The sequence below is a fragment of the Lissotriton vulgaris genome, chromosome 1_1, assembly GCF_964263255.1.
Source record: "Lissotriton vulgaris chromosome 1_1, aLisVul1.2, whole genome shotgun sequence".
In the NCBI taxonomy this organism is placed as follows: Eukaryota; Metazoa; Chordata; class Amphibia; order Caudata; family Salamandridae; genus Lissotriton; species Lissotriton vulgaris.
This window is the reverse complement of record NC_141685.1, coordinates 407,892,109-407,902,679: the sequence shown is the minus strand read 5'-3', so window position 1 is coordinate 407,902,679 and position 10,571 is coordinate 407,892,109.

Here is a 10,571-nt window from a genome sequence, read left to right as displayed (position 1 = left end):
CCAGCCCTATCGAGATTCAAATATATACAATTAGTCAGCTGGTCCCGGGAGCAGATTAGGAAAAACGTTCAAGTTGGGAGGAGTTCCTTTCTGGAAAAACATCTGGTAGAAAGGCAAACGGGGGTAAGGAAGTAGCCTTCTGGTACTGGACCATTCTGGAGGAGGCAGATGGCGAATTTAATCTCCCGATGGAGTTGTGGGTAAGTGACATGGGGGCACAGGGTGAGGACCTATGGATAAGATCTTTCACTCTCCTGTGCAAAGCTGTTAAGCCAGCTTGGTTGTGGCGTAACCACCTGTTTACAGTGCATCGAGCATACCTTTCTCCCTTAAGGCTATCTAAATTCCAGCCAGGAAAGTGCTGTAACAAGTGACACCTCCCAGCAGCTTCTGATATTCACATGTTTTGGGATTGCCCCAGTATCAACGCATTTTGGGAAGAAGTTAAATCTACCTTGGAATCAATTCTCAAAATATTGATATCCCTCAGTTTGCCATTAATTATATTTGGTCTGGATGATAACATTACTGGGTTGGCAAGGACCTTCCTGTTCTATGCAATCCTCCTGGCGAGACGGCAGATATGTAAATTTTGGGTCGACTCCAAAGCACCAACACATGCAGGTTGGTTGTTATCCCTCTACGAAACATCAAGGCGGGATGCGGCCAGATCCTGCAGTACTCGGAACCTTGCCTTTTGGAATCTGCTGGTTCAGTGGAGATGAATAACTATTAGGGCTTCCGTTTTTTTTTTCCCCCCCTGGGTCCGATGATTATGCGATTATGCCCCTACAATCCATGGTTCAGTTTGGGGTCCCGCCCGAATACGATAATGAACCTGGTCCAATAGGCTGGAATATGCCTTGATGGAGTAAGAACTTCTTGAAACTACCTCCCGCCAATCTGGTACGTCTGTGCGGGTGCGGGAAAGGATCATATTCTGGTCTCTTTCCTAAGGACAAGTAGGTGGTTGGCTGTTTCTTGGAACGAGGGTTTGGCAAATGAGGACACAAAAAAAAAAGTTAAAAAAAAAGGACTGTCAGACACAAGGACTGAGGGGCAGATATACGAGTTCTGGCACATCTCTGCAAATCAGCAGGGATGCGCCAGAACAGATGCGATACGCAATTTCCTCCCTGTCGCACCGTTGCGCAAGGATAGGGCGATGCGTGTCACATCCTGTAGCGTACGGGCGGTGCATTGCTGGAGTCCTGTCGCAAGTGCGACATGGCTCCAGCAATGATCAGGGGCGCCCTACGCCTAACATGCTGTGTCACTCCTTACAACTGCTTCAAGCAGGCGCAGGGTATTGACGCAGCATGGATGTAAAAGTGACTCAGTGAAATCTTGTAGATTTCACTGCATCACTTTTACGAGGCGTTCCTGTGATGGAATGCCCACACTGCGTCGGAACGCCCACATGAAACCTAAGGCAGGTTTCATGTGGCGCAGGGCTTTACAAAGTGACACATCTCCCTAGATGCGTCACAATGTAAATAAAGGCGCAATGTGCCGCATAGTTTACACCGCCACTGTGTCACAGAAGTGAAGCACTCTATTCACTCTACTGCACTTTATGCCAAAGCCCTGTATGCCACTACACTCTACGCCTCTCTCCATTGCTCTATTCTATGCCACTGCACTCTAAGCCAGTCCACTAATCCACTCTACTCTGCACCACTGCAGTCTATGACACTGCACTCTATTCTACTGCAGTTGACCCTGCGCCGCTGGATCCTACGCTAGTGCACCGAAAGCCATTGCACTCTGCACCACTTTGCTCAAAACCAACAGACTATGCCTCTACACTCTACACCAATCTACCCTGCGCCACTGCACTGTATGCCACTATAGTCTACTCTGCAGTGCTCTATGCCACTGCTCTCTACCCCACCCCACTCTACTCTACACTATCGCACTCTACATCACTTCACACTACATCACTCTATGAGACTGTACTCTACACCAATGCACTCTACGCCACTCTACTCCACGCAAGTGCACTCTATAACACTCTTCTCTGCAACACTGCTCCCTCTGTCACTGAACTCTTCACCACTGAACTAGACACCACTCTACTCTGCCCCATTTTACTCTGCGCCACTTCACTCCAATCGGCACCACTCTGCGCCAATGCTCTCTAGGCCAATTTACTCTGCATTACTGCACTCTATACCACTATACTTTGCAACAATTTACACAATTACACTATATGCCACTGCACTCTATGCCATTATATACTATGTCAATTCACTCTGCACTACTCTATGCCACTGCACTCTATACTAATGCACTCTACGCCACTCTACTCTACACCAGTGCATTCTATGACACTCTACTCTGCAACATTGCACTCTCTGCCACTAAACAACTCTACATCACTCTACTCTGCAACACTGCACTCTACCCTGCACTACTCTACTCTATGCCACTCTGCTGCACTCTACGCCAATGCACTGTATACCGCTGTACACCACTACACTCTGACACTCCACTGCACTCTACACCACTGCACTCTATGCCTCTCTACTCTGCTCCACTCTACTCCATGCCAGTGCACTCTACCCCACTCTACTATGCACAACTGCACTCTTTGCCACTTGCCAATCCACTTCAGTCGAGACCATTCCACTCCGCTCCACTCCGCTCCACTATGCACCCCTCCACTCTAAGCTGCTCTAATCTACAACACTGCACTCTAAGCCAAGGCACTCAACCCTACCATTCCACTTTATGCCAATTCACTTTACTCTGAAACACTCTACTGTATGCCACTGCACTCTACACCACTCTACTCTATGCAACTGCACTCTACACCACTACTCTATGCCACTGCATACTGTACTGCACCACTCCACTCTACTCTCCACCACTCAACACCACTGCACTTTACTCTGAAACAATCTACTCTACACCACTGCACTCCATGCCATGGCACTCTGTGCCATTGCACTCTATGCCCTGCACTCCACGCCTCTGCCCTCTACACCACTTCACTCTTTGCTGCACCACTCTACGCCACTCTACTCTACTCTGAACCACTCTACTCTACGCCACTGCACTCTACGCCATTCTACTCTAAACCATTCCACTCTACACCAATGCATTCAACACCACTTTACTTAAAACCAATGCACTCTATGACACTGCACTCTATGCCAACCCCTGTGCACCACTGCATTATAAGCCACTAAACTCTACTCTGCAAAACTCTATGCTACTATATTCTATGCCACGACACTGCACACTTGCCACTCAACACCATTGCACTCTACGTCACTGCACTCTACGCCACTCTTATCTTCTCTGTACCATTATACTCTATGCCACTGTTCTCTGAACCCCTTTGTTCTGCACCACCCTACTCTATGCCACTGCACTCTATGACACACTTCTCTACACCACAGCACTCTACAACCCTATACTCTGCAACACTGAGATCTCCGCCACTGAGCTCTATGCCACTCTACTCTGCACCACTCTGCTCTGCCCCACTGCACTCTACTCTGCACCACTCTACTCTACTCTACTGTACTCCACACCAATGCACTCTACACCAATGCACTTTACGCCACTACACTCTAGGCCACTCTAATCTACTGTGAAACACTGCACTCTATGACACTGCACTCTAAGCCTCTCCACTGTACTTGGCATCACTCTACTCTATGCCAGTGCACTCTACCCCACTCTACTATACGCTATTTGCCATTGCAATTTACACCAGTCCAGTCCAAGCCACTCCACTCTAATCTGCACCAGTCCACTCTACGTCACTCCTCTCTATGCCACACTACTCTGCAACACTGTACCCTACACCACTGCCCTCTGCACCACTCTACTCTGCACCACTCTACTCTGGCCCACTCTGTGCCACTGCACTCTAATGATCTACACCATTGCTCTCTATGACACTCTACTCTACAACACTGCCACTGAGCTCTATGCACCACTCTACTCTGCACCACTGCACTATACGCTACCACTTTATGTCACTGCACTCTACCCAGCACCACTACACTCTACCCTGCACCACTACATTCTATGCCACTTCATTCTACTCTGAAACAATCTGATGTGTGCACCTGCACTCTATGCCACTCACTCTACTCTGCTCCACTCTACTCTACCCTGTACCACTCTAGTCTATGTCACTTAACTCTACTCTGAAACAATCTACTCTGTACCACTGCACTCTAAACCACTGCACTCTGTGCCTCTGCACTCTATGCCTCTGCACTCAATGCTGCGCCACTCCATGCCACTCTACTCTACACCACTCTATGCCACTATGCTCAATGGCACTTTAAACCACTGCACTCTATGCCAATGCACTCAACACCATTTCACTCAAAACCAATCCACTCTATGCCACTACACTCTACGCCAGCTACTCTGCACCACTGCACTCTACCCCACTGTGCTCTATTTTGCAACACTCTTTGCCACTGTACACTGCGCCACTCTACACCATTGTACTCTATGTCACTGCACTCTATTCTACTCTGCATTACTGTACTCTATGCCACTGCTCTCTACACCACTCTACTCTGCACCACTCTACACCACTGCACTCTACAACACTGCACTCTATGACACTCTACTCTGCAAGACGGAACTCTCTGCCACTGAACTCAACGCTACTCTGCTCTGCACCACTGTACTCTACGCCATTGCATTTCATGCCAGGACATGCTATGCCCCTGCATGCTACCCCACTCCAGGCTAGCCTCCTCTACACCACTGCGCTCTACGTCAATGCACTCTATGCCACTCTGTTCTATTCTGCACCACTGCTCTCTACACCGCTCTACTCAATGCCACTGCACTTTATGCCACTGCACTCTGTACGGCTGTACTCTATCCCTCGGCACTCTACTCTTCACCACTCAACACTACGCCATTCTACTGCATTCTATGCTAATGCACTTTATGCTAGTCAACTCTGTATCACTCCTCATCACTCTGATCTATTTTGCACCACTGCCCTCCACACCACTGCACTCTACACCATTCTACTCTATGCCTCTGCACTCTAGGACACTCTCCTGTTCACCACTGCAGTCTACCCTGCACAACTTCTCTCTATATTGCTGCACTCTATTCTGAAAGTCTACTTTATGCTACTGCACTCTACGCAACTGCAATCTACTCTGCACCACTCTACGCCACACTACTCTACGTCACTGCACTCTATGCTAATGCACTCTACATCGCAAGGGCAAAAGGGCCTTTCCTGATGCATCAAAGGCATTGAATTTGCAAATTATGTAATCAAATTTTCTGTGATTACCTAAATTGTGAATACATTTAGGGACCCTAAAGGGGATGCGTAAAGCCTTTCCTAAATGCGAACTGTGCATTTTGGAAACGTTAATTACCATCAACGCATTCCAAAGTGCCTTTTTCAAAGTGACAAGTGGCACACACTGTAGGAGAGTAGGGTCTGCAATCCTATGGTCACCCCCGATTTTTGCTTTTTGCTTCACTGGTTTACAACTTTCCCTGGCTGTGGGCCTGCTAATCAGACCCACAGCCTAGCTGTTCTCTCTCTAAATTGTCAAGCATGTACCTTAGGTGCATTTACCAATTGGTACTGGGCCACCTTATCAGTCTCTGTACAGCATACCTTAGGTATCCAGGGCATAGGTGTACCCAGGGCCTACGTTTTTGGCCACTATAGGTGTGGCAGGGTATACTCAGACATGAGTCCCTTTCTCACTGCACCATCAGGATTCAAGGAAGCTGGGCCGAAGACGGCTGAAATGCCAGAAACCGGTCCCCGGTAGCTTGTCTCTTTTCTGGTGAAGAATTGGCTTGGTAGTTTAGTCTGCCCTGTTCCCATGATGCACTGGGCCAGGGACAGACTGATTTGCATATAGCCAGGTTCTGAGCTGGGATGGTGCAGTGAGATAAATAACGGTGATGGATCAAGCCCTGATCTTTGGACTGGGTAAGAGTGGTCTGCTTAATTCAGACACTCTATTCATCACCACCCCCTTTTCTGCATGTATTATGCCACCCCTGGCTGGCCATCCAAATCTGACACAACTGGCTGAATGACAGCTGGGGCAAGGTGGTGTAATCGCCCTTTGCTTTAGATATAGTTTTCCTATATCTAACCCTAAAATGGACACATATATTCCTATCAGTCACTCCTATGGCAGGCCTTATCAATCCTGAAGGCAGAGTGCTTGGAATTATGCGAGATGGTGCTCGGGCATGAGCTGAGCCCGTTTGCAGCTTGCGGAACCAAGTCCTAATGTTATGTTGTTATGTTATGGGGATTTGTATAGCGCGCGGCTGCCCCAGCCAAGGGGCGTCCCGGCGCTGCGAGCTAACCAGAGTGCGGAATGAAGGTGCACAGAAAACAGATTATTGGAAGAGATGGGTTTTGATGGCCTTTCTAAAGGCTAAGAGATCATGCATCCCCCGTATGGTTACAGGCAAGCTGTTCCATAGCTTGGCAGCAAGGAGGCTAAAAGAACGTCCACCAACTCTGGCAAGTCTAGTGCGGGGAATGATCACTAGATGTTGACCCTCTGAGCGGAGAGATCGGCTGGGAGTGTACTCAGACAAGAGGGGACTCAGCAGTGGGGGAGAGGCGGTTTTAAGGATCTTGAAGGCTAAACATAGAGCCTTGAACTGGATCCTTTTTCCCACCGGAAGCCAATGCAGTTTTCTTAAGGTTCCTGAAACTGAAGAGTGGCGAGGGAGGCCGACCAAAGCCCTGGCAGCCGCGTTCTGGACTCTCTGCAGTCTGGTGGTTTCAGCCAGGTTCGCTCCCAAAAGGAGAGAACTGGCATAGTCCAGTCTAGAAAGGATCGTCGCCTGGACGATGAGCTGACGGGTGCGACAGTCGAAGAACTTCAGGATAGGCCTGATGTTGCGTAAAATGCCGAAGCATGTGGCAGCCACTTTTTTGGTGTGGGTGGTGTATTTTAGATCCGAATCGACCCAGACACCTAGATTTTTGACACAGTCTTTAGGCTTGGGGGGTGGGCCCAGAATGTCAGGCCACCAATTATCTCCCCAGGAAGCGGTGTTTTTTCCCAAGAGGAGAATCTCGGTTTTACCGGCGTTTAATTGGAGAAAATTCGCCGTCATCCAGTTGGTGATGTCAATGAGTGTCTGTTTAAAGAGATGGGCTTCCAGACCACTGTTGTTATTCAAAGCCACCACCAACTGGGTATCGTCAGCATATGATACCAAGGCCATTCCATTCCTTCTGGCCACCTCCGCTAACGGGCGGACATAGACATTGAACAGGGTAGGGCTAAGGGACGAGCCCTGCGGCACTCCCTGTCCAATGCTATGCTCCTTCGAGATGTAAGGGGGGGTGGAGACTTTGAAGGACCTGTTAGACAGGAAGTCTCTGAACCACCCCAGGGCTACCCCTGTAACTCCAATTTCCTCCAGTCTCGTCAAGAGGACCTCATGTGACACCGTATCGAAGGCAGCACTGAGGTCCAATAGGACCAGTGCTGCAGTACCGCCGGCGTCAAGAATGGAACGGAGGTCTTCAGAAACACTGAGCAAGGCTGTCTCGGTGCTATGGCCAGCTCTAAACCCGTGTTGGGAGTCATCCAGGATGTTATTGGTGAGGAGGAAGTTGGACAAGATGTTGTTGACGTGTGCCTCGGCCACTTTAGCAGGCCAAGGAAGCAGGGAGATCGGCCTAAAGTTCTCCGGAAGTGAGGGATCTAAAGTAGGTTTTTTTAGAATAGGGGACACCCATGCCTGCTTCCATTTGATAGGAACACTGGCAGTGGAGAGTGACCGATTGATGATGTCACGGACGTGATCTGTGATGAGTACATGAGCGTCACAGAAAAGGTCCGGCTTTAAGGGATCTGCCGGAGACCCGGATTTAATCTTTCTACAGATTTTAGAGAAAGTCTCACGGTCAAGTGTAGGAAGGGAAGTGAGGGAAGGCCTAGTAGGATCAAAGGTAACCGGTGACTGTGGGCCTTTGGGGAAAGTGTCGTATATCTTCATGATTTTGTCTGTGAAAAAATTAGCCATGTTGTTGCAGAGGTCGGGCGAGGTAGTGATGGCGTTGACAGATTTTTTTGCCGTGAGGTCTTTCAGAATTTTAAAAACCGATTTTGAGGTGTTAGAGCTATTGTTAATTTCACTGGCATAGTATGCCGCTCTTATTCTGCAGACTTTACGGTGGTAAGTTTTTTGGAGCAGGACATATTCTTGTTTAAGGCTGGCATCATAGCTTTTTCTCCAGCGTCTCTCTGCCTTCTTACATTCCTTTTTCAAGGTAGCAAGTTCTGAGTTGTACCATGGACTCGCCGTGTGAATGCGGGCCTTGGTCCATCTGGCAGGGATAAGAGTGTCGAGGGCCTGGGTAATCCAGAGGCAGAACTGATCGTAGCCTGCATCCAGGTTGTCACTCGGGAGTAGAGGATTTAATGCCAGGATATCATGTAGATCTTCAAGGCGGAGTTTTCTCCATGGCCGTTTCTGAACTGAGGGAGTGGATGCTGCTGCAGGACTTGAGTTACAGGGGATGGTTAACATCACTAAATAGTGATCCGTCCAGGTCATGGGAATTGGTGCACCAGAGGACCCGCCGGTGATGTTGGAGAAAATGGGGTCAAGGAGGTGTCCTGCTCTATGGGTAGGGCCACGGACAAGTTGATTGAGTTCGAAAGCCGCAAGATCCGCTAAAAAAGTTGCCGCTTTAGACTCAGTGTTCTTGTCAAGATGCAAATTAAGGTCGCCAATAATCGTGAAGTTGGCAGAGTTAATAACATTGGTATTCAGGTATTGAAGAAGGGAGTTAGTGAAAGGAATGTCAGCGCCAGGAGGTCTATAGACCAGGAGGCCGGTAGCACAGAACTGGGGGTTGACTTTAATCGAGAAGCGAGCACTTTCGCTGCCTCTGATGTCTACTTTATCGAGTTGGCACTTAAAGTGAGATTTGATTAGGAGCGCTAGCCCGCCCCCTCTCGTGCCCCTGTTCACAGTATAGATAGAATAGCCAGTAGGTGTTGCCAGGTTGCAGACCGAGTCCATCTCGTCTAGGAGCCACGTCTCAGTCATGAACAGGGCGTCTAGAGAATGGTCTATTAAGAGATCATGTATTTCTGAATGATGTTTATACATGGATCTTACGTTAAGGTGTCCTAGCCTGAAGGTGTGGACAGGGAGGGGTTTGGATTTACGTTTGGAAGTAGAGCACAATTGGGAGGGAGTAACAAGCGGATGGTGTATGTGGGCAGGATTGCGTCTGGTGCAGGAGCAAGTGGAATGCTGAAAGCTCAGCAGCTCGGATTTGGAGTAACACATCTTACCGCTTTAGTGTCAAGATGAGGAGCAGAGTGCCCGGCGCCTGGCGCTGCCTTAGCGCGGACGGGCGCAGACGGGCAGCTCTTTGGCGGGTCTTCGGCGCGTCAAAGGCGCTCCCGCTGCGCGTTTCCGCTGCGCTAAAAACCAGGGTCTATGTAGACTAATAGCTGTTCCATGATAACGCGTACCATATACTCTTAAGTGCATTATAATCCTCGCGGTTATTTGCTAACTTTGGTATCGCATTATCAAAACATGTCGAGTAAGGTGCCATACGAATTGGAATACTAACCCCTCGCCAATTCTGGCAACGGGGTTAGCATTCCACCCTTCTAGAGGGACACAACATGGATGTAACTGTGAACCCCGGTTAAAGTTAACTCGAGCCTCAGCATCACAAAATGGATGCTGCCATCACAGACACAAGTCTGACCTCCTGCTGCTGGGAGTCCTTCCAGCGAGGGAGGCTCGGACAAAGGGTTTCCTGCCTTGGGAGGTGCTAGCACCACCCCAGACAGGATTTTGTGTATTAGGTAGGACAGGGCTGAAAGGAATGACACATGCCTGGGGCACACAAGGTGTCCCTGTGCATATGCCGAAGAAACTCTGGACCTCGACGTTCTGCTCCACAGAAGACAGAAGGAATCTCCCTTGTGGGCAAGGAGTGTCCACCCTGCATCTGCAGGCACCATCAGCGTACCGCAACTTACCTTTGTCGTCTTCCTGCAAAGGATCCAGACTTCAGAGCCCGACGAGACCCGGATTCCCAGACCTCTCCGACCTCAACCCACGTCTGCAGCCGAGCTGAGACCTGTGGGTGCGACGAGACACGCGGGACCGGCCATCTTGAAAGAAGCAGCACTTCGCTCCAGCACGACTTCCGAGGCCTCCTCATCCAAGTGCTTTGGGGACTGAGAAGCCCCGACCCCGAGCAGCTCCTGCACCGAAGATCAGCCCTCCAGCATCCACAAGATCTGCGTGGGGCCCTTCTGCCTGTTTGCTGCTCGACGCGTTGTCTGGTCACTTGCCGGCTGGCTTGTGACCTCCTAGACGACAAACTCCGACAACTTTGCTGCTGGTCTGGTTGCTCCAGACTGGCCCTTGCTCCCTTCCAAAAGAGGAGCACCCCGGACCCTCCTGGTCCACTCCAGACGCCGTTTCCACTCACCGCGTGGGTTGGCTTTGCCAAGGCCTATTGAACTCGAATCCGGAGACGACACCGCCTACAGCGAGAGCCTGCGTGGGACAGCTCGTGCCTCCATCCTGGT